The sequence below is a fragment of the Arachis ipaensis genome, chromosome B3, assembly GCF_059453495.1.
Source record: "Arachis ipaensis isolate K30076 ecotype BB chromosome B3, ASM5945349v1, whole genome shotgun sequence".
Classification (NCBI taxonomy): domain Eukaryota; kingdom Viridiplantae; phylum Streptophyta; class Magnoliopsida; order Fabales; family Fabaceae; genus Arachis; species Arachis ipaensis.
In genome coordinates, this window is record NC_142438.1 from 66010963 (window position 1) to 66036050 (window position 25088).

At 38.1% G+C, this 25088-nt stretch overlaps 1 non-coding gene across 1 annotated transcript; it reads left to right on the forward strand.

The window, feature by feature from the left end:
- Positions 1-23921: 23921 nt before the first annotated feature.
- LOC148570960 (small nucleolar RNA R71) lies at positions 23922-24029 on the forward strand. Its single transcript, XR_015908705.1, has one exon. It is a non-coding gene; the product is annotated as a small nucleolar RNA R71 (small nucleolar RNA).
- The last annotated feature ends 1059 nt before the right edge of the window (positions 24030-25088 follow it).

Here is a 25088-nt window from a genome sequence, read left to right on the forward strand (position 1 = left end):
GTGAGGTTGGCGTTCAACTTGCCAAACATGGAAGAGAACGCACGCCCCTACACAAGGAGAGTCAACTTTGATCAAAGGTTGGACCAAGTCCTCATGGACATATGTGTAGAAGGAGCTCAATGGAAGGTTGACTCCAAAGGCAAGCCGGTTCAACTAAGAAGATTGGACCTCAAGCCTGTAGCTAGAGGATGGTTGAAGTTCATTCAATGCTCAATCATTCCCACTAACAACCGGTCTGAAGTTACTATAGACCGGGCCATCATGATCCATAGCATCATGAATGGAGAAGAGGTGGAAGTTCATGAGATTATACCTTAAGAACTCTACAAGGTGGATGACAAGTCCTCCACTATGGCAAGGTTAGCCTTTCCTCACCTTATCTGCCACCTATGCAAATCGGCTGGGATTGACATAGAGGGAGATATCCTCATTAAAGAGGACAAGCCCATCACTAAGAAGAAGATGGAGCAAGCAAGAGAGCCCATTCATGGAGCTCAAGAGGCGTATGAAGCTCATCACCATGAGATCCCGGAGATGCCTCAAATGCACTTTCCTCCACAAAACTATTGGGAGCAAATCAACACCTCCCTAGGAAAATTGAGTTCCAATATGGGACAACTAAGGGTGGAACATCAAGAGCACTCCATCATGCTTCATGAAATAAGAGAAGATCAAAAAGCAATGAGGGAGGAGCAACAAAGACAAGGAAGATACATAGAAGAGCTCAAGGACATCATTGGTTCCTCAAGAAGGAAACGCCACCATCACTAAGGTGGATTCATTCCGTGTTCTTGCTTTCTCTGTTTTTCGTTTTCTATGTTATGTGCTTATCTATGTTTGTGTCTTCATTACATGATCATTAGTAGTAGTAACTGTCTTAAAGTTATGATTGTCCTATGAATCCATCACCTCTCTTAAATAAAAACTGTTTTAATTCAAAAGAACAAGAAGTACATGAGTTTCGAATTTATCCTTGAACTTAGCTTAATTATATTGATGTGGTGACAATGCTTCTTGTTTTCTGAATGTATGCTTGAACAGTGCATATGTCTTTTGAAGTTGTTGTTTAAGAATGTTAAATATGTTGGCTCTTGAAAGAATGATGACTAGGAGACATGTTATTTGATAATCTGAAAAATCATAAAAATGATTCTTGAAGCATGAAAAAATAGCAAAGAACAAAGCTTGCAGAAAAAAAAAGGGGGGGGGCGAAAAAAAATAGAAAGAAAACGCAAGCAGAAAAAGCCAAAGCTCTTAAAACCAAGAGGCAAGAGCAAAAAGCCAATAACCCTTAAAACCAAAAGGCAAGGGCAAATAAAAAGGATCCCAAGGCTTTGAGCATCAGTGGATAGGAGGGCCTAAAGGAATAAAATCCTGGTTTAAGCGGCTAAACCAAGCTGTCCCTAACCATGTGCTTGTGGCGTGTAGGTGTCAAGTGAAAACTTGAGACTGAGCGGTTAAAGTCAATATCCAAAGCAAAAAAAAGAGTGTGCTTAAGAACCCTGGACACCTCTAATTAGGGACTTTAGCAAAGCTGAGTCACAATCTGAAAAGGTTCACCCAATTATGTGTCTGTGGCATTTATGTATCCGGTGGTAATACTGGAAAACAAAGTGCTTAGGGCCACGGCCAAGACTCATGAAATAGCTGTGTTCAAGAATCATCATACTGAACTAGGAGAATCAATAACACTATCTGAACTCTGAGTTCCTATAGATGCTAATCATTCTGAACCTCAATGGATAAAGTGAGATGCCAAAACTATTCAAGAGGCAAAAAGCTATAAGTCCCGCTCATTTGATTGAAGCTATGTTTCATTGATAGTTTGGAATTTATAGTATATTCTCTTCTTTTTATCCTATTTGATTTTCAGTTGCTTGGGGACAAGCAACAATTTAAGTTTGGTGTTGTGATGAGCGGATAATTTATACGCTTTTTGGCATTGTTTTTAATATGTTTTTAGTAGGATCTAGTTACTTTTAGGGATGTTTTCATTAGTTTTTATGTTAAATTCACATTTCTGGACTTTACTATGAGTTTGGGTGTTTTTCTGTGATTTCAGGTATTTTCTGGCTGAAATTGAGGGACTTGAGCAGAAATCAGATTCAGAGGTTGAAGAAGGACTGCTGATGCTGTTGGATTCTGACATCCCTGCACTCAAAGTGGATTTTCTGGAGCTACAGAACTCGAAATGGCGCGCTTTTAATTGCGTTGGAAAGTAGACATCCAGGGCTTTCCAGCAATATATAATAGTCCATACTTTGGCCAAGAATGGATGACGTAAACGGGCGTTCAACGCCAGCTTTTCACCCAAATCTGGCGTCCAGCGCCAGAAAAGGATCCAAAACCAGAGTTGAACGCCCAAACTGGCACAAATACTGGCGTTCAACTCCACAAATGGCCTCTACACGTGCAACACTCAAGCTCAGCCCAAGCACATACCAAGTGGGCCCCGGAAGTGGATTTATGCATCAATTACTTACTCATGTAAACCCTAGTAGCTAGTTTATTATAAATAGGACCTTTTACTATTGTATTAGACATCTTTGGTCTCAGTTTTAATCCATTGTTCATCTTAGGAGACTATTGATCACGTTTAAGGGGGCTGGCCATCTCGGCCATGCCTGGACCTTCACTTATGTATTTTTAACGGTAGAGTTTCTACACTCCATAGATTAAGGTGTGGAGCTCTGCTGTTCCTCAAAGATTAATGCAAAGTACTACTGTTTTCTATTCAATTCATCTTATTTCGCTTCTAAGATATCCATTCGCACCCAAGAACGTGATGAAGGTGATGATTATGTGTGACGCTCATCACCATTCTCCCCTATGAACACGTGCCTGACAAACACTTCCGTTCTACATGAAATAAGCTAGAATGAGTATCTCTTAGATCTCTTAATCAGAATCTTCGTGGCGTAAGCTAGAATGATGGTGGCATTCAAGAGAATCCGAAAAGTCTAAACCTTGTCTGTGGTATTCCAAATAGGATTCAATGATTGAATGACTGTGACGAGCTTCAAACTCGCGAGTGCTGGGCGTTAGTGACAGACGCAAAAGGAGGGTGAATCCTATTCCAGCATGATCGAGAACCGACAGATGATTAGCCGTGCTGTGACAGAGCATGTGAGCATATTTTTCACTGAGAGGAGGGGATGTAGCCACTGACAACAGTGATGCCCTTGCATAAAGCCAGCCATGGAAAGGAGTAAGACTGATTGGATGAAGATAGCAGGAAAGCAGAGGTTCAGAGGAACAAAAGCATCTCCATTCGCTTATCTGAAATTCTCACCGATGAATTTACATAAGTATTTCTATCCCTTCTTTTATTTATTATTCAAAAACACCCTTATCAATTTATATCTGCCTAACTGAGATTTGCAAGGTGACCATAGCTTGCTTCATACCAACAATATCCGTGGGATTCGACCCTTACTGACGTAAGGTATTACTTGGACAACCCAGTGCACTTGCTGGTTAGTTGTATCGAAGTTGTGAACCATGGTATTGGCACCCATGTTCTTGGCGCCATTGCCAGGGAAAGAAAGAGCCGTAAATTTTACATAATCAAAGTGTAATCACGATTGCGCGTACCAAGTTGCTCACGTTGCCAGGGATTGTTTGAGCCTGGACATCACAATTTCGTGCACCAGGTCCACTTGGAGAACATGTCCGGAGGGCATTGCCTAGTCAGCAGCTTGTATCTCTCCCAAGCTTCATATAGAGTTTCACCCTCCTTCTGCCTGAAGGTCTTAACCTCTAACCTAAGCTTAGTCAGCTTCTTTGATGGGAAAAATTTAGTGAAAAACTCTGTAACAACCTTTTCCCAAGTATTCAAACTCTCCTTTGGTTGGGAATCTAGCAATAGCTTTGCTTTATCCCTCAGAGCAAACGGGAAGAGTATCAGTTTGTACAACTCTGGGTTCACTCCATTTGTCTTCACAGTATCACAAATCAGCAGAAAATCAGATATGAATTGATTTGGGTCTTCGTGGGGAAGACCATGATACTGGCAGTTTTGTTGCACCAAGGTGACCAGTTGTGGCTTCAACTGAAAGTTGTTTGCAGCTATAGGAGGCACCACAATTCTCTTTCCATACAGATCTGCAGTAGGAGCAGAAAAAGAGCCAAGCACTCTCCTTTGTTGCTCATTCCCATTCGGATTTACCACATTGGCATTAACAGCGTTATTATTATCCATAGCTGATTTTGCAACCTTGTAAAGTCTTGCTTGTTGTAAATGCCGCCTGAAAGTTCTTTCAGCTTCAGGATCAAAGTCTAAGAGATGTTCTTTGTCTCTGTTCCTGCGCATACACAAACAGAAGACAAGAAAAGATGGGACTCTCTACGTCAGAGTGTAGAGAAGTCCCTGTGAGGTAACCTGTGTAAAAAAATAAAATAAAATTACTAAATAAATAAATAAAAAAATTTCAAAAATAATAACTGAAAATAAATGAAAATTTCAAAAATTTAAAAGGAAAAATAAACAGGAAAATTAAAATAAAATCAACTGGGTAACACCAAACTTAATTTCAGAAATTAAGGAAAAATATTAATACTAAAATATTTTTTTAATTAATGACAAAAATAAAATAAAACTAATAGAATATAAAAAAATGGAAATAAACAAAAACGAAAATAAAAGAAAATGAAAATAAAAAGAAAATAAAATAAAAATGAAATAAAAAATTAAACGGACTAAATTAAAAAAATGTCAAAGCAAAAAAAAAGAAATAACGAAACAGGAGGAGGGAACGAACGCAAGTGTACGGAATGAAAATAAATAATAAAAAAATAAAAATTAATAATAATAAAATAAAATTAATTAAAAGAAAAATTATCTAATCTAAGCAATCAAACAACGAGTAGTTGTCAATCACAGTCAATCCCCGGCAACGGCGCCAAAAACTTGGTGCGGATTTTCAAACCACAGACTAACCGGCAAGTGCACCGGGTCGTACCAAGTAACACCTTACCTGAGTAAGGATCGATCCCACGAGGATTGATAGATTAAGCAACAATAGTGTTTGATAGGCTTAGTTAGACAAACAGAAAATGGTATTGAGATGCAATATAAAAGACATTAAACAATATAAAGAATATTGAAGAAAGGCAAGTAATTACTTTGGAAAAAATATGGAGAAGATAGTTAAGGATTCAGAGTTATCTATTTTCCCGGATTTACTTTTCTTACTAACTATTTTAATTATGTAGGATTTAATTTATGGCAAACTATATGTGACTAGACCCTAATTCCTTAGACCTTTCTAGTCTCTTCTAAAATTCATTAACTGCCAATTCCTTGGTCAATTAATTCCAAGTAGAAGCTACATGATCAAATTCAAGTTTATATGCCACAAAAACTCTAATTACCCAAAAATAAAAGGATTATATGTCACGTATCCCGTTAAATCCAGATAATTAAAATTTAGGAGAATATATTTTCAAGCTATTGTTTAAGTAAAGAGCTTTTCCAAGTTTTACAAGAACTCAAATAGAAAGAGGGTCATGCTTCCGTTCCACCCAAATTCATAAGATAAAGAGCGAAAACAATTCTTAAATTATAAATCCATGCATAAATTAAAATAGAAAAAGCAATAAAATTAATCCATAGAAAAAGATAGAGCTCCTAACCTTAACAATGGAGGATTAGTTGCTCATGGTTCAGAGTAGTAAATAAAGATTCTAATAAAATGTATTTTGGTCGTCTGGGATTGAATAATGTTGAGGTGGTATCCCCCTATTTATATCTAATCCTAATTAATTTAAAAATCTATCTTTAAAACTAACATAATATCTTTTTCTATTTTTAAAATTTGAATTTAAATTAGAATTAATTATAACAATCAGCAAATCTTCAATTGATGGATGGGGACTACTTGGCTTCACTAGGATCCACGCCTAACTTGGGCTTGGCAGCATAAATTGGAGTTTAGTTGAGTGAAGCTGCGCCTAACTTGGGCTTTAGTGCGCCTAACTTGAAGTGGGCAGGACCAATCTCGCGTATTGTTGTGTCTTGCGCCTAACTTGAGAAATCTCAAGTTAGGTGCAGCCTTGGCAGCGAGTTCGGAGAAGAAGTATGGACTATTATATAATGTTGGAAAGCTCTTGAAGTTAGCTTTCCAACGCCACTGAAATCACGTCCATTGGTCCTCTGTAGCTCGAGTTATTCAGGTTTGAGTGTAGAGAGGTCAGGGTTTGACAGCATCATTCGCCTTCATCTCTTCTTCTGCAGAAACTCCATCAAATCCAGCTGAATGCTATCTAAAATAGATAGAATTGCACAAGACTCAAAGTAGCATCCATATTGGCTAAAAGATAATTAATTCTTTATTAAACTCAACAAATTAGATGCAAATTCACTAGGAAAAGATAGGGAAGATGCTCACGCATCAGTCACCCCTTCATTTTGACTTAACTGAATTAAGTACGAGAGTATATCTTGGAGAAGAAGTAAGTGTGAATTGAAAGAGAAACAATAGTACTTGCATTAATTCATGAAGAACAGCAGAGCTCCGCACCTTAATTTATAAGGTGTAGAAACTCCACCGTAGAAAATACATAAGAGAAAAAGGTCTAGGCATGGCCGTGAGGCCAGCCTCCCAACGTGAACAATGGCATAAGCTAGATCAAAAGATATGAATACAATAGTAAAAAGTGCTTTTTATACTAAACTAGTATCTTAGGTTTACAGAAAATGAGTAACTAAGTGCAGATAGTGCAGAAATCCACTTCTGGGGCCCACTTGGTGTGTGCTTGGGCTGAGCATTAAATCTTTCACGTGCATAGGCCATTCTTGGAGTTAAACACCAGCTTGGGTGCCAGTTTGGGCGTTTAACTCCAGTTCTGGTGCCAGTTCTGGCGTTGTACTCCAGAAAAAGGGTCTTTGGTGGGCGTTTGGACGCCAGTTTGGGCCATCAAATCTCAGGAAAAGTATGGATTATTATATATTTATGGAAAGCCCAAGATGTCTACTTTCCAACGCAATTGAGAGCGCGTCAATTGGGCTTCTGTAACTCCAGAAAATCCACTTCGAGTGCAAGAGGGTCAGAACCCAACAGCATCTGCAGTCCTTTCTCAGCCTCTGAATCAGATTTTTGCTCAGGTCCCTCAATTTCAGCCAGAAAATACCTGAAATCACAGAAAAACACACAAACTCATAGTAAAGTCTCGAAATGTGATTTTTGCATAAAAACTAATAAAAATATAATAAAAAGTAGCCAAAACATTCTAAAAACTATGTAAAAAACAATGCCAAAAAGGGTATAAATTATCCGCTCATCAGTCTTTAATAAAGCTCACAATTCAAATTAAATGAGCGGGGCTTATAGCTTTTTGCTTATAAATAGTCTTGGCATCTTAATTATCCTCTAAAGCTTAGAATGATTGGATTCTTTAGGAATTCAGAATTCAGATAGTGTTATTGACTCTCCTAGTTTAAGTTTTGTTGATTCTTGAACACAGCTACTTTGAATCTTGGCCGTGACCCTAAGCATTTTGTTTTCCAGTATTACCACCGGATACATAAATGCTATAGACACATAACTGGGTGAACCTTTTCAGATCGTGACTCAGCTTTGCTAGAGTCCCCAGTTAGAGGTGACTAGAGTTCTTAAGCACACTCTTTTTGCTTTGCGTCACGACTTTAACCACTCAATCTCAAGCTTTTCACTTAGACCTTCATGACACAAGCACATGGTTAGGAACAGCTTGATTTAGCCGCTTAGGCCAGAATTTTATTCCTTTGGGCCTTCCTATCCATTAATGCTCAAAGCCTTGGATCCTCTTTACCCTTGCCTTTTAGTTTAAAGGGTTATTGGCTTTTTCTGCTTGCTTCTCTCTCTTTTTTTTTCCGCAAGCTTTGTATTTTTCACTACTTTTTCTTGCTTCAAGAATCAATTTTATGATTTTTTAGATTATCAATAACATATCTCTTTTTCATCATTCCTTCAAGACCCAATACATACTTGCATCTTTAGTATCAAAATATGCTCTGTTCATGCAATCATTCAGAGAGATAAAGTAATGCCACCACATATAAATAATTTGAATTTTTCTTATTAATACACTCAAAATGGTTGCACCCTTATTCCTAAAAATCTACTACCTTACTCATGTTTAATGATGATAAGAGGAATAAACTATAACCAATTCGGAAAATAAAAATAAAATACTACTCATGCAATTCAGATTTTATTAATTAAAAAAACAGAGAATTAAAATGGAAATTTAAATACTACTAATACTTATGGAATAATAATTAAAGATATAAAAATAAACTACTATAATATTAATGCTTCATATATCTCTTGCAATAGGTTCAATAAAAGTTATCACAGAGTGAGGACTAAACAACCTTTAGCTTTGAAGGGTGTTGGCTCCTTCTATCTGTGGGACGTCTGGCACTTCTGGGGACAGCTTCTGGTGCTTCAGCTCCTGTAGATCATGCCCCTGCTTCTTGTGTTCCTTTAGCAGTTTGCAGAGCATGTTGTTTTGATTTTGTTACTCTTCTTTAAGTTGACCCATAGCTTCTTGCAGCTTGTTGACAGAAGCTTCTAAGCGGGCCCAGAATTCAAATTGAGGAATTTCTGGGAGGAGCTCATGCTCTCTCCTATTGATGGGGTTGTCTTGAACTTGAGGTGCATCCATCACCTTTTTGGTGATTGGGCGTTCAACTGGGATATATTCATCTACACCCATCTTCACCCCCGCATCTTTACATAACAGACTAATCAAGCTTGGGTAAGGCAGTTTAGCATCAGTGGATTCCTTGTTTGCAAATATGTAAATTTCACCAGAAATCAACTAATGAATCTCTACTTCTTTCCCCGCATAATACAGTGAATCATCACTGCTCTCTTGACAGTGACTTCAGAATAGTTACTAGTTGAGAGTATAGAACGCCCAATGAAATCCAGCCAACCTCTAGCAACTGGTTTGAGATTTCCTCTCTTTAGCTGGTTTGGGACACCTTTTGTATTAGTAATCCACTTGGTTCCAGGGAGGCATATGTCCTCTCTAACTTGATCTAGCCTTTTATCTTTGGCCATTCTCATATTAAAGGATTCTGGATCATCTTGTAGTTGAGGAAGCTTGAGAACTTCTCTCACTTTGTCAAAGTGGAAGTAAATAATCTTCCCTCTGACCATAGTCCGAAATGAGTGGAAAGGAGTTCCCTCTAATCTTTACTTATCCGTCATCCACAGATTTGCATAGAATTTCTGGATCATGTTTCTTCCAACATGTATCTCAGGATTAGCCAGGACTTCTCATCCCCTATTTCGAATCTGTTCTTGGATCTCTGGGTATTCATCTTCTTTTAGATTGAACTTAACTTCCGGGATCACTGATCTTCTGCACACAATTTTGAAATAATGGTCTGCATGTTCTTTGGTGCAGAAATTCTCATGCATCCAAAGTGGTTTTGGATTGCTTTCTTTCTTGCCTCTTGAAGTGGTTTTTCTTCCTTTGGGAGCCATGAGATTCGTTTGTTTTAGCTCAGGGATCACGGAAATCACACCAAACTTAGAGATTTGCTTGCCCTCAAGCAAAAATAAAAGAAGAAGATGAATAGATGGGGAGAAGGATTCGAATGATGGGTAAAAAGGGTTGGCCGAATGTAAATTTAAAAGGGAAGGAGGGAATGGGTTTCGAAATTTTAGAAAAAGATAAGATAGAAAGATATGATTGATAAAATATAAGATTTTTAAAATTTAAAAGATTTGAAAGAGATATGAGGAAGTTAAATCTGAATTTTTGTTAATGCACCTAAGAAATAAATGATAATATGAATGAATTAAAAAGATTTGGAAAGAAATTGGAAAGATAAATGAGTTTTTAAAAACGTTTTGAAAATAAATTGAAAATAATTTATAAGATTATTAATTTTTGGAATTGGAAGTTGAAAGATGAATATTTGTAACATTTTTTTTGCAGAAAATTATGAATTAAAACATGAAAATTCGAAAAAAGTTGAATTGAAAATGAAATTACCTCCCCTTTGTTACTCTCGCGTTAAATGCCCAGAATGATAGCCATTCTGGCGTTTAACGCCCATCTGGTAGCCATTTTGGGCGTTTAACGCCCAGCCAGGTACCCGAGCTGGCGTTAAACGCCAGAAATACTTTGTTACTGGGCTTTTTTCTGAACGCCCTGGATGCTGCTGTTTCTGGCGTTAAACGCCCAGTATGGTACCTTTTCCAGCGTTAAACGCCCAGAATGGTAGCCATCCTGGCGTTTAACGCCCAAAATGCCTCTTTACTGGCATTTTGATGCTAGTGAGCTCTTTTTCTCTGTGATTCTTCTGCTTTATATTCTGAACCTCCATTTTCCTGACTTATTCATTGAAATGTATTAACTAACATGAATAACAAAACTAAATAGACTCATATAATTGTTATAAACATCTACTTTTTGAAAATGGCTGGGTTGCCTCCCAGCAAGCGCTTCTTTACTGTCTTTAGCTGGACTTTTACTGAGCTTTTAATTTAGTCTTAGTTTTGAGCACTCTTGCTCAACATTGCCTTCAAGATAATATTTGACTCTCTGTCCATTAACAATGAACTTTTTGTCAGAGTCAATATCCTGAAGCTCTGCATATCCATATGGTGACACACTTGTAATCACATATGGTCCCTTCCACTCGGATTTCAATTTCCCAGGGAACAATCTGAGCCTAGAGTTAAACAGCAGGACCTTCTGTCCTGGTTCAAAGACTCTAGATGACAGCTTTCTGTCATGCTACCTTTTTGCTTTCTCCTTGTAAATTTTAGCATTTTCGAAAGCATTGAGTTTGAACTCCTCCAGCTCATTCAACTGGAGTAATCTCTTCTCTCCAGCTACCTTAGCATCAAGGTTTAGGAGCTTGGTTGCCCAGTAGGCCTTGTATTCCAGTTCTACTGGCAGATGACAGGCTTTTCCATACACAAGCTAGTATAGAGAGGTCCCTATAGGAGTCTTGAATGCGGTTCTGTATGCCCACAGAGCATCATCCAGACTTCTTGCCCAATCCCTTCTACAGGTACTTACAGTCCGTTTTAGGATTTGTTTTAGTTTTCTATTTGAGACTTTAGCCTGCCCATTTGTCTATGGATGATATGGAGTTGCCACTTTATGGTTAATTTCATATCGGATCAGAGAAGAGTCGAGCTGTTTATTGCAGAAATGAGTGCCTCCATCACTGATCAGTACCCTAGGGACACCGAACCTGCTAAAGATATGCTTCTAAAGAAACTTCATCACTGTCTTAGTATCATTAGTGGGTGTTGCAATTGCCTCTACCCATTTAGATACATAGTCTACTGCCACTAGAATATAAGTGTTTGAATATGATGGTGGGAAAGGCCCCATGAAGTCAATACCCCATACATGAAACAACTCAATCTCTAAGATCCCTTGCTGAGGCATGGCATAACTGTGAGGCAGATTACCAGCTCTCTGGCAACTGTCACTGTTACGTACAAACTCTCGGGAGTCTCTATAGAGAGTAGGCAAGTAGAAGCCACATTGGAGAACCTTTGTGGCCGTTCGCTCACCTCCGTAATGTCCGCCATATTGTGATCCATGGCAATGCCATAGGATCTTCTGTGCCTCTTCTCTAGGCACACATCTACGGATTACTCCGTCTGTACACCTCTTAAAGAGATATGGTTCATCCCACAAGTAGTACTTTGCATCAGAAATCAATTTTTTTGTTTGCTGCTTACTGTACTCTTTGGGTATGAATCTCACAGCTTTATAGTTTGCAATGTCTGCAAACCATAGTACTTCCTGAATGGCAAAGAGTTGCTCATCCAGGAAGGTTTCAGATATCTCAGTAGGAGGGAGGGACGCTCCTGCTACTGGTTCTATCCGGGATAGGTGATCTGCTACTTGGTTCTCTGTCCCTTTTCTGTCTCTTATTTCTATATCAAACTCTTGCAGAAGAAACACTAATCTTTTGAGTCTAGGTTTTGAATCCTGCTTTGTGAGGAGATATTTTAGAGCAGCATGGTCAGTGTACACAATCACTTTTGATCCTACTACATAAGATCTGAACTTGTCAATGGCATAAACCACTGCAAGCAACTCCTTTTCTGTGGTTGTGTAATTCTTCTGCACGTCATTTAAAACATGGCTATCATAATAAATGACATGCAGAAACTTGTTATGCCTCTGTCCCAATATTGCACCAATGGCATGGTCACTGGCATCATACATTAGTTCGAATGGTAATATCCAGTCTGTTGAAGAAATAAGTGGTGCTGTGACCAGCTTAGCTTTCAGAGTCTCAAAGGCTTGCAAATACTCTATGTCAAAGACAAATGTTGTATCAGCAGCTAGTAGATTGCTCAGAGGTTTTGCAATTTTTGAAAAATTCTTTATGAACCTCCTATAGAATCCTGCATGCCCCAGAAAGCTTCTGATTGCCTTAACATTGGCAGGTGGTGGTAATTTTTCAATTACCTCTACCTTAGCTTGATCCACCTCTATTCCCTTGTTCAAAATTTTGTGCCCAAGGACAATTCCTCCAGTCACCATAAAGTGACATTTCTCCCAATTTAAAACAAGGTTAGTCTCTTGGCACCTTTTCAGAACAAGTGCTAGATGGTCAAGACAGGAGCTGAATGAGTCTCTAAATACTGAGAAGTCATCCATGAAGACTTCTAGAAAATTTTCTACCATATCAGAGAAGATAGAGAGCATGCACCTCTGAAAGGTTACAGGTGCATTGCACAGACCAAATTGCATCCTTCTGTAGGCAAATACTCCAGATGGACATGTGAATGCTGTTTTTTCTTGGTCCTGAGGATCTACTGCAATTTAGTTGTAACCTGAATAGCCATCCAAAAAGCAGTAATATTCATGGCCTGCTACTCTCTCTAGCATCTGGTCTATGAATGGTAAAGAAAAATGATCCTTTCGGGTGGCTGTATTGAGCCTTCTGTAGTCAATACACATACGCCACCCTGTAACTGTTCTTGTAGGAACCAGTTCATTCTTTTCATTATGAACTACTGTCATGCCTCCCTTCTTAGGGACAACTTGCACAGGGCTCACCCAGGGGCTATCAGAAATAGGATAAATAATCCCTGCCTCTAGTAGCTTAGTGACCTCTTTCTGCACCACTTCCTTCATGGCTGGATTCAGCCGCCTCTGTGGTTGAACCACTAGCTTAGCATCATCCTCCAATAGGATCTTGTGCATGTATCTGGCTGGACTAATGCCCTTAAGATCATTTATGGACCACCCAAGAGCTGTCTTGTATGTCTTTAGCACCTGAATTAGTGTTTTCTCTTCCTGTGGCTTTAAAGCAGAGCTTATGATTACTGGAAAAGTTTCATCTTCTCCCAAAAATAAATATTTCAGGGATGGTGGTAGTGGTTTGAGCTCGGGTTTAGGAGGCTTCTCTTCTTCTTGAGGAGTTTTCAGAGGTTCTTCTGTTTTCTCTAGTTCCTCCAGATCAGGCTGAACATCTTTAAAAATGTCCTCTAGCTCTGATTCAAGACTCTCAGTCATATTGACCTCTTCCACCAGGGAGTCAATGATATCAGCGCTCATGCAGTCTTTTGATGTGTCTGGATGCTGCATAGCTTTGACAGCATTCAACTTAAACTCATCCTCATTGACTCTCAGGGTTATCTCCCCTTTTTGGTCGTCAGTGAGGGTTCGTCCAGTTGCTAAGAATGAGAGTTGCACTCTTGTGCTCCACCATTTCCAGCACTACAAAGTCAGTGGGAAAGGCAAATGGCCCAACCTTGACAATCATGTCCTCAATTACGCCTGATGGAATTTTAATGGAGCCATCAGCAAGTTGGAGGCATATCCGGGTTGGTTTAACTTCATCAGTCAAACCAAGTTTTTTGATAGTGGATGCAAGTATTAGGTTGATACTTGCCCCAAGATCACATAGAGCTGTCTTGGTACAAGCATCCTCTAATGTGCATGGTATCATAAAGCTTCCGGAATCTTTAAGCTTCTCTAGTAAGCTTTTCAGAATGACTGCACTGTATTCTTCAGTGAGGAAAACTTTTTTAGTTTCTCTCCAATCCTTCTTATGACTTATGATCTCTTTCATGAACTTAGCATAAGAGGGTATTTGCTCAAGTGCCTCTGCAAACGGAATTTTTATTTCAAGAGTCCTGAAATAGTCTGCAAAGCGGGCAAATTGTTTATCCTATTCCGCTTGGCAGAGTTTCTGAGGATAAGGCATCTTGGCTTTATATTCTTCAACCTTAGTTGCTGCAGGTTTACTTCCTACAAAAGTGATTGGAGAAACCTGCATAAGGGGGTTGTTATTAGCTCTTGGAGGTGTCTGATCCCCCATTGGCGTTTGAACGCCAAAATTGGGTGTTGTATGGGCATTTAACGCCAGATTGCCACCCTTTTCTGGCGTTTGGACGCCAGAATTTTCCATCCACTGGGCATTTAATGCCAATTTTTCACCATTTTCTGGCGTTTGAACGCCAGAATTATTCTTCTATGGGCTCTTACTGTCCTCGGAGGGATTTTGGGCAATGGCTTGGTCATCCTCTGTCAGTTGTTCCTTTCTTGGCTTTCTACTGCCTTGAGTTGAGACATTCAATGTCTTCCCACTCCTTAAATAAACAGCTTGGCACTCTTCTGTTATCTGTTTAGATAGCTGTTGTCTTGTCTAATCTAATTGCGCTTTCATATTCTTGTTAGCATTTTTAGTGTCTTGTAGCATCTCTTTACATTCTGCTAACTGTTTTGTTATAAGAAGCAATTGCTGATTGAGTTCAACAAGTAATTCGAAAATTATGAATAAAAGAAAGAAAAAGATTTTGAAAAATTTTATAAAAGATTTTCAAAAAATATAAAAAGAAAATTGAAAAAGAATTTGTTTTGAAAAATATTTAAAAAAATAAGTTTTTAAAATTGAAATTTTAATTTGACTAACAAGAAACTACCAAATTTTAAAATTTTTGACTAAGTCAACCTAAGGAATTCGAAAATGATGAGAAAGTCAAGGAAAATATTTTTTTTTTTTGAATTTAAAGAGGAGAGAGAAAAACAATAAAATGACACGAAACTTAGAAATTTTAGATTAAAACAAAGAAAACAAACAAAAAAACTTTGAATGTCAAGATGAACACCAAGAACACTTTGAAGATCAAGATGAACACCAAGAACAAATTTTGGAAATCTTCAGGAAAATAAAAACACAAAGGACACCAAACTTAAAAATTTTTATACTTTGGACACTAATAATTCAAAAATGCACAAGAAAAACAAGGAAACACACAAAACAAGAAAAACTAAAGATCAAACAAGGAGAATAAACAAGAACAACTTGAAGATCAAGAAGGAACTAAGAACATGTAATTCGATAAATTGAAAGAAGAATAAAAGCATGCAATTGACACCAAACTTAAAGCATGAAACTAAACTCAAACAGAAGACTCAATTATTAGTTTATTGGTTTTTTTATCTATTTATTAAAAATTTTTGAAAAAAATCTAAAAAAGAAAATAAGAAATTTAAAATTTTAACAAAAACAATAATAAAAGACTCAAAATTAGTGACTTTAAAACAAAAAGGTAAATTTTTCCTAATCTATGCAACAAGATAAACCGTCAGTTGTCCAAACTCGAACAATCCCCGACAACGGCGCCAAAAACTTGGTGCACGGAATTGTGATCACACTTTTCACAACTCCGCACAACTAACCAGCAAGTGCACTAGGTCGTCCAAGTAATACCTTACGTGAGTAAGGGTCGATCCCACGGAGATTGTTGGCTTGAAGCAAGCTATGGTTATCTTGTAAATCTTATTCAGGAGATTAGTGATAAAAATGATTTCGTTTATGAAAAGTAAATAACATGAAATAAATGATACTTGTGATTCTGTAATGAGGAACAGGTTGAGGTTCCGGAGATGCTCTGTCGTCTGAATCTCTGCTTTCCTACTGTCTTCTTCTCTAAACACGCATAGCTTCCTTTAATGGCAAGCTGTATGTTGGTGGATCACCGTTGTCAATGGCTACCATCCATCCTCTCGGATGAAAAATACCAGGTACAGTTTCTGTATGGCTAATCATCTGTCGGTTTTCACTAGTGTCGGAATAGGATATCTCTATCCTTTTGCACACTGTCACTACGCCCAACATTCGTGAGATTGAAGCTCGACACAGTCATACCTTCCTGGATCCTACTCGGAATACCAAAGATAAGGTTTAGACTTTCCGGATCCCAATGCTGCCAATTGGTTCTAGCCTCTAGCACGAAGGTTCTAATCCCACGGACTCGGTCCGTGGATTAGAGACCCAAGAGATATGCACTCAAGCTATCGCCCAATGACTACGTTGAGCTCAGGTAGAACGGGAGTGGTTTTCAAGAACACATTCATAGGTTTGAGAATGATGATGAGTATCACAGATCATCATATTCTCTATATTGAAGTACGAGTGAGTCTCTTAGAACAGAATCAAGCGTGATTGAATAGAAAACAATAGTAATTGCATTAATCCATTGAGACACAACAGAGCTCCTCACCCCCACCTATGGGGTTTAGAGACTGATGCCGTAGAAAATACAATATGAGATGTAAAATGTCATGAGTTACAAAATGAATCTCTAAAAGTAGTTTTTATACTAAACAAGTAAATGTCATGGGTTTAGGGTTTAGGGTTTAGGGCTCACCTGGTGAGTGTTTGGGCTGAGCTTTCAAGCTTCCACATGCATATGCCTCAAATTGGAGTTAAACGCCACCCTGGGTGCCAAAATGGGCATTTAACACCAAGAAGTGTGCCAGTTCTGGCATTTTATGCCAGAAAAGGATCTTTGGCTGGCGTTTAACGCCAGTTTAGGCCATCAAATCTCGAGCAAAATATGGACTATTATACATTTCTGGAAAGCCCAAGATGTCTAATTTCCAACGCAATTGAGAGCACGCCAATGGGACTTTTGTAGCTCTAGAAAATCAACTTCGATTGCAGGAGGGTCAGAGTCCAACAGCATCTGCAGTCCTTTCTCAGCCTCTGAATCAGATTTTTGCTCAGGTCCCTCAATTTCAGCCAGAAAATACCTTAAATCATAGAAAAACACACAAACTCATAGCAAAATCCAGAAATGTGATTTTTGCATAAAAACTAATAAAAATATAATAAAAAATAACTAAAACATACTAAAAACTTTGTAAAAACAATGCCAAAAAGGGTATAAATTATCCACTCATCAGTTGGGGAATGATTTTCGTGCTTTGTCAAGCTTAAATTCGTGCGTGTAGGTGAAGGGATTATATGTGTATTCCCTTCCCTTTCTAATTTTTACAAGGTTGGTATCCTTATGTATGATACAACTCGTTTTAACCGAGCTGTTTTAATTGAAGGATTGTTTTTACGTTTTCGATTTTTTTCAAAGTGTTTACAATCCTTTCTTTCCTTTCCAACTTGTTTCTGTACGAGTTGTTTGGTTGAAGGATTTTTGTTTTTACCCTTTTGATTTTTTACAACTCATTTTATATCAAGTTGTTAAATTGTATTTATGCCTTGAGGGGCATATTTAGTTAAGTTACTTTTGCGACTTGTTCTAAACACAACTTTTTCAACCTGTTTGTCCCATGTTTTTTCAAGGATTTTTTTTTCAATTCGCGTATGTAACTTCTTTCCACCAATTGGTTCCTCGTCGCTTCATCTGGGTAACCTCTATATGATTGGCCCATGATTTTCGCGGTTTGTCAAGCTTTAATTGGTGTGTTTTAATTGTAGAGAATTAATTTCCATAAGAAATTGTATTATCTCCTTATGTTAGAGGTGTGTTGTGACCTAGGAAGCTCGTCACCTTTGAGGTCGAGGTAAATGCTTGGCATATCGAAAGCCTTTCAAGCAAAGAGATCGGAATTTTCTTTGTATCCTTAGAGGTTCTCGACCTTATTATAGAATCTGACTTTTAAAAGAGGTCGGAATTTCTTTCTAGTTAGCTTTGAGTTTTTAGACCTCATTGTAGAGTTGATCATGAAAGAGGTCAGATTTTTTCACAAACCCCAAAAAGAGGTCGGATTTTATCTTTTTTTTTTTTGTTAGCTTGGAGGTTTTTAACCTCGTTGTAGAGTCCAACCTTTAATAGAGGTCGGATTTTTTTCTGTGACCTCTAAAAGAGGTCGGAATTTCTTTTGTAAGCTTGGAGTTCTCGACCTCATTGTAGAGTCAAACCTCTAAAAGAGGTTGGACTTTTCTTCGTGTGCTCTAAAAGAGGTCAGATTTTGTACCATCTTCTCCGACCTGGTAGACTTTTTTGAAGTTGCTGAGATGATTATGTGTATCAGTAGATCTGATGAGTCCATATTTGATGATATATTTTGACTCAATTTGGATGGATTCTGGTACATAAACTCACACTTAAGCACCAAAATAGCATACTTTTGTGTTCCCTCTCCCCCCCCCCCAAATTTGGACCTAAATGTGAAAACATGCATTTTTGTGCTTAAATTGAGTAATTTGATTCCACTTTTATTCCATTTGATGCCATGACTTGTTTGTTGAGTGATTTCAGGTCAATTAGGCAAGAATGGATAGCCAAAAGTAGGGAGAAAGCATGTACAAGGGAGAAAACATGAAGAAAACAAGAAAAAGCACACACAGACAAGTGTGCGTACGCACAAAAGGAAATTTATATGTGTGCGTGCGCACAAGTATCTATGCGTACGCACAGGAGGACTTTCAACAAAGTGTGCGTACGCACACATCTGTGCGTACACACAGGACCCTGCACGTGAATTCATCAATGAAACACGTGCTGCGCGATTTCTGAGGGCTTTTGGCCCAATTTTGGAGGCATCAATGCTGAATTAAAGTGCTATATGAAGTGGATATCAACACATATCAACATATTAGGTTTTCATTAGGTAGTAGTAGTATAGGAAGCTTCCATAGGAGTAGGAGTAGTGTAGAGTAGAATGCTCTCTTATGGTTTATCAATTTCCATTGTAGCATTTTATAGCAAGCTTTGATCTTTGATTTTGCCTCTTTAATTGTAAGTACTCTCAATTTCCTCTTTAATTACATCACTTTTATTTTCATTTTCTTTGGTTCAAGTTACTTTGTTCATATTTGTAATTTTGTGTTTCTTGAAGTTTTGATCAATGAATTTTATGTTTCATGCTTCCTTTATGTTTAATTGCTTGTTTATGTTTGGTTTTGTTGATAGTTGGTTATAGTTTTCCATTTTACTTTGCAATTTTCCATGTTTTACTTTTATGCACACAAGGTGTTTGTGAAAATACCAACTTTAGATTTTGAGTAGATTTCCCCACCTTGGCTTGTGGTTTGTGTCCCTAGGATACTAGAGTCATAATGTCTGACATTTAGTGGTAATTCTTGGGTAGTTGGTTGACTCTTGTTTCCATTAAAGCTAGCCTTTTATCAACTAGTTTGATAAGTTGGCTAGGACTTAGGGATTAAGGTCAATTATGCTTGCTTGACTTACTCCTCGATGTTTGGGGTTAACTAAGCGAGATTAACTCATGATAATTACCATAGTTGTGGTTATGGCGATGATAGGATTCCTTGGACTCTCATTCCCAAGTCAAGGCTCTTTATTGCATTTATAGCATTTTCACTAGTTTTGATCTTGCTTTCTCTTTACTTGCATTAATTCACAATTTTGCTCATTCCTTAGTTCTTTGATTTCTTAGTTCTTTTAATATTTCATTTCTTGATTTCAAATCCCTTTTTGCCTCCATAACCGAAAGCATAACACTTCCAATGGCATCCTATAGAGAACGACCCGAGGTTGAATTACTCTTTATCTCAGTTTATATGTTTTGAATTTAACATTTGATTTTGAGAATTCATTGTTGGTTTGGACTATGCTACCAATGAATTGATTCTTATTTTGATTGATTCTAAACCGGCAATAATTCTCATTGTCAAATTTGGCGCCGTTGCGGGGGATGCAATTGAGTGCTATCTTTTGGTTGTTGTAAATATGTTAATAGTGTGAATATCTTATTTTTTTTGGTTATTTGGTTATTTTTGTTAATAGCTAGGCGTTTGTTTTTCTTGTTTGTTTATGTCTTTTATTTTTATTTTCTACTTTTTCTATGAGCTATCACCTTTGTTGCTTGGAGCTTGTTTGTGAATGTTTTGTAGGGTATAATGACTTTAAATTGGGATTGTATCAACGAGTGGGAGAAACAATGGAGGGAGGAGCAATCTTCCCCATCCTACAACGAACCAAATCCTCCCCCAAACCCTCCCCAATGTGCATGCCAAATCCAAGGATATGAGAGATACATGATAAACCACTATTTTATGGTTTATCTTGTACTCAATTGAGTGGTTTTTATCTACTCTTTACCCACTTATTCATACTATTTGCATGGTTTTACATTTGCCTTCCTAATTATGTGCTTTAATTGAAAACATGTTTCTTTAGACTTATCTTTGCTAATATTAATCCTCTCTTATTACCATTAGATGTCTTGATATGTGTGTTAAGTGCTTTCAGAGATTACAGGACAGGAATGGCTCAGAGGATGGAAAGGAAGCATGCAAAAGTGGAAGGAATACAAGAAGTTGGAGAAATTGCTAAGTTGTCCAGCCTGACCTCTTTGCACTCAAACGACGATAACTTTAGCTACAGAGGTCCAAACGACGCGGTTCTAGTTGCGTTGGAAAGCTAACGTCCGGGGCTTCGATTTGATATATAATATGCTATAGTTGCCCTAATGATAGACAATGCAACCGCGTGCTCCACGCGGCTGCGTCGCAGTGACGGAAATCAGCATGTTTGAATTCTTCTCCAGCGAATTCTGGGCTGTTTCTGATGCAGTTCTCGGCCCAGAAAATATAGATTAGAGGCTATAAAGTAGATGGAATGCATCCATTCATAAACAGGCTTTCACATTCACAATTTTAGGAGTAGATGTAATTTTTAGAGAGAGAGGTTCTCTCCTCTCTCTTAGGATTAGGATTTAGGACTTCTCTTAGTTTTAGGAGTGACTCTCAATCCCAGGTTCAACGTTCTTTTATTTATTTTCTTAATTTAGTTTATGAACTCTTTATGTTTGGATTGATTTTCTTAATTAATGTTATTTGAGGTATTTTCAGATTTGATTTGCTTTGTTTTATTTATATGAATGCTTTTAATTTAATTTAGATATTTTTCCCTTTTGGCTTTGGTTAAATCATTGGTGACTCTTGAGTTATCCAACTCGAGGTGTTGATTGAAAATTAGAATTCTTCAAGAATTAATTCGAGATCCTATAACTCTAGCCTTTCCCAAGGAAAGACTAGGACTTGAGGGTTCAAATTTAATTCATCCGCTTAACTTACCTTCATAGTTAGAGGTTAATAAGGTGGGGGAAAAATCCAATTCTCATCACAATTGATAGGGATAACTAGGATAGGACTTCCAATTCTTCATACCTTGCCAAGAGATTTTATTATTGTTAATTTATTTTACTTGTCATTTAAATATACCTGTGCCCATTGCCCAAACTCCAAAACCCCAATTTACAAACTCATAACCAATAATAAGAACATACCTCCCTGCAATTCCTTGAGAAGATGACCCGAGGTTTAAATACTCGGTTATCAATTTTAAAGGGGTTTCGGCCATATTGGTGGGTTTGGGTGGGAAATTGGTTTTGAATTTTGAAGGTAGGTGGAGTTTATGAGGTAGGTTTATGGGGAAGAGTGGATGGATGTGAGTGGTGAAGAGGTGATGGGGAAGAGAGATTGAGGTAATTGGTGAAGGGTTTTTGGGAAAGAGTGTTTATGGGGTTGTGTGAAAGAGAGTGGTGAGAAGAAGTGAGTGGAGGTAGGTGGGGATCCTGTGGGGTCCACAGATCCTGAGTGGATCCTGTGGGGTCCACAGATCCTGAGGTGTTCAAGGATTTACATCCCTGCACCCATTAGGCATGTAAAAATGCCTTTGCACACAACTCTGGGCGTTCAGCGCCAGGTTGGTGGCCATTTTGGGTGTTCAACGCCCATTTGTGTGCCATTTCTGGCGTTGAACGCCAGAACCATGCCTGTTCTGGCGTTCAGCACCCAGAAGCTGCCCATTTTGGGCGTTCAGCGCCAGAACCATGCTCTGTTCTGGCGCTGAACGCCAGACAGATGCTCCTCCAGGGTGTGATTTTCCTTCTGCTGTTTTTGATTCTGTTTTCAATTTTTCTATTTATTTTGTGACTCCACATGATCATGAACCTATAAAGACATGAAAAACAATGAAAATAAAAATTAGATAAATAAAGATTGGGTTGCCTCCCAACAAGCGCTTCTTTAATGTCAATAGCTTGACAGTGGGCTCTTCATGGAGCCTCACAGGTGTGCAGAGCTTTGTTGAGACTCCCCAACACCAAACTTAGAGTTTGGATGTGGGAGTTCAACACCAAAATTAGAGTTTGACTGTGGGGGCTTGGGTTGACTCTGCTTTGAGAGAAGCTTTTCATGCTTCCTCTCCATGGTTGCAGAGGGAGATCCTTGAGTTTTAAACACAAGGGAGTCCTCATTCTATTGAAGGACTAGTTCACCTCTGTCAACATCAATCACAGCTCTTGCTGTGGCCAGGAAAGGTCTTCCTAGGATGATGGATTCATCCTCTTCCTTTCCAGTATCCAGGACTATGAAATCAGCAGGGATGTAAAGGCCTTCAACCTTTACTAACACGTCCTCTACTTGTCCATAAGCCTATTTTTTTGAACTGTCTGCCATCTCTAATGAGATTTTAGCAGCTTGCACCCCATAGATTCCCAGTTTCTCTATTACAGAGAGGGGCATGAGGTTTATTCCTGAACCAAGGTCACATAGAGCCTTAAAGATCATGGTGCCTATGGTACAGGGTATTATGAACTTTCCAGGATCCTGTCTCTTCTGAGGCAATGTCAGTTGATCCAGATCACTTAGTTCATTGATGAGCAAGGGAGGTTTAACTTCCCAAGTATCAATGCCAAATAATTTGGCATTCAACTTCATGATTGCACCAAGAAACTTGGCAGGTTGCTCTTCAGTAACATCCTCATTCTCTTCAGAAGAGGAATACTCATCAGAGCTCATGAAGGGCATAAGGAGGTTCAATGGAATCTCTATGGTCTCTAGATGAGCCTCAGAGTCCTTTTTGTTCCTCAAAGGGAAGCTCCTTATTGATCACTGGACGTCCCAGGAGGTCTTCCTCCTTGGGATTCACGTCCTCCACTCCCCTTGTAGGTTCGGCCATGGTGCTTATGTCAATGGCCTTGCAATCTCCTTTTGGGTTCTCTTCTGTATTGCTTGGGAGAGTACTGGGAGGGATTTCAGTGATCCTTTTACTCAGCTGGCCCACTTGTGCTTCCAAATTTCTAATGGAAGATCTTGTTTCATTCATGAAACTTACAGTAGCCTTAGACAGATCAGAGACTAAGTTTGCCAAATTAGAAGTATTTTGTTCAGAGTTCTCTGTCTGTTGCTGAGTGGATGATGGAAAAGGTTTATTATTGCTAAACCTGTTTCTTCCACTATTATTAAAGCCTTGTTGAGGCTTTTGATCCTTCCATGAGAAATTTGGATGATTTCTCCATGATGAATTATAGGTGTTTCCATAAGGTTCACCTAAATAATTTACCTCTACTATTGCAGGGTTTTCAGGATCATAAGCTTCTTCTTCAGAAGATGCCTCTTGAGTACTGTTGGATGCAGCTTGCATTCCATGCAGACTCTGAGAGATCATATTGACTTGCTGAGTCAATATTTTATTCTGAGCCAATATGGCATTCAGAATATCAACTTCAAGAACTCCCTTCTTCATAGGCGTCCCATTGCTCACAGGATTCCTTTCAGAAGTGTACATGAATTGGTTATTAGCAACCATGTCAATGAGTTCTTGAGCTTCTACAGGAGTTTTCTTTAGATGAATGGATCCACCTGCAGAAGTGTCCAGTGACATCTTTGATAGCTCAGATAAACCATCATAGAATATATCCAGGATGGTCCATTCTGAAAGCATGTCAGAAGGACACTTTTTGGTCAGCTGTTTATATCTTTCCCAAGCTTCATAGAGGGATTCACCTTCTTTCTGTTTGAAGGTTTGAACATCAGCTCTAAGCTTGCTCAGCTTTTGAGGAGGAAAGTACTTGGCTAAGAAAGTCATGACCAGCTTATCCCAAGAGTTCAGGCTGTCTTTGGGTTGAGAATCCAACCATAATCTAGCTCTGTCTCTTACAGCAAAAGGGAAAAGCATGAGCCTGTAGACTTCAGGATCTACTCCATTAGTCTTAACAGTATCACATATCTACAAGAATTCAGTTAAGAACTGAAAAGGATCTTCAGATGGAAGTCCATGAAACTTGCAGTTCTACTGCATCAGAAAAACTAATTGAGGTTTCAGCTCAAAGTTGTTTGCTCCAATGGCAGGAATGGAGATGCTTCTTCCATGTAAATTGGAATTAGGTGCAGTAAAGTCACCAAGCATCTTCCTTACATTATTATTATTTTCGACTGCCATCTCCTCTTCCTGTTTGAAAATTTCTGAAAGGTTATCTCAGGATTGTTGTATTTTAGCTTCTCTTAGTTTCCTTTTCAGAGTCCTTTCAGGTTCTGGATCTGCTTCCACAAGAATGTTCTTATCCTTGCTCCTGCTCATATGACAAAGAAGAGGGCATAGAAAAATAATAATAATAATAGAGATCCTTTATACCACAGTATAGGGATCCCTGTGTGAGTAGAAGATGAGGGGGAGACAAAGAATGTAATATAATGGAAGAAACACAACTGTGAGGAGGGTTGAGATGTGAGATGAGATGTTAGTAGATGAATAAATAAATAGAATAAGATGAGAGAGAAGGGATTTTCGAAAATAATTTTTGAAAAAGAGTTAGTGATTTTTGAAAATAGTTTTTGAAAAATGTTAGTAATTTTCGAAAATTAAGATTTAAAAATTAAAATAATTAATAAATTAAAAAGAAATTTTGAAAAAGGGGGAAGATATTTTCGAAAATGAGAGAGAGAGAGTTAGTTAGGTAGTTTTGAAAAAGTTAAGAAACAAACAAAAAGTTAGTTAGTTAGTTGAAACAAATTTGAAAATCAATTTTGAAAAGATAAGAAGTTAGGAAGTTAGAGAAGATATTTTGAAATCAAATTTTTGAAAAAGATAAGAAGATATTTTTGA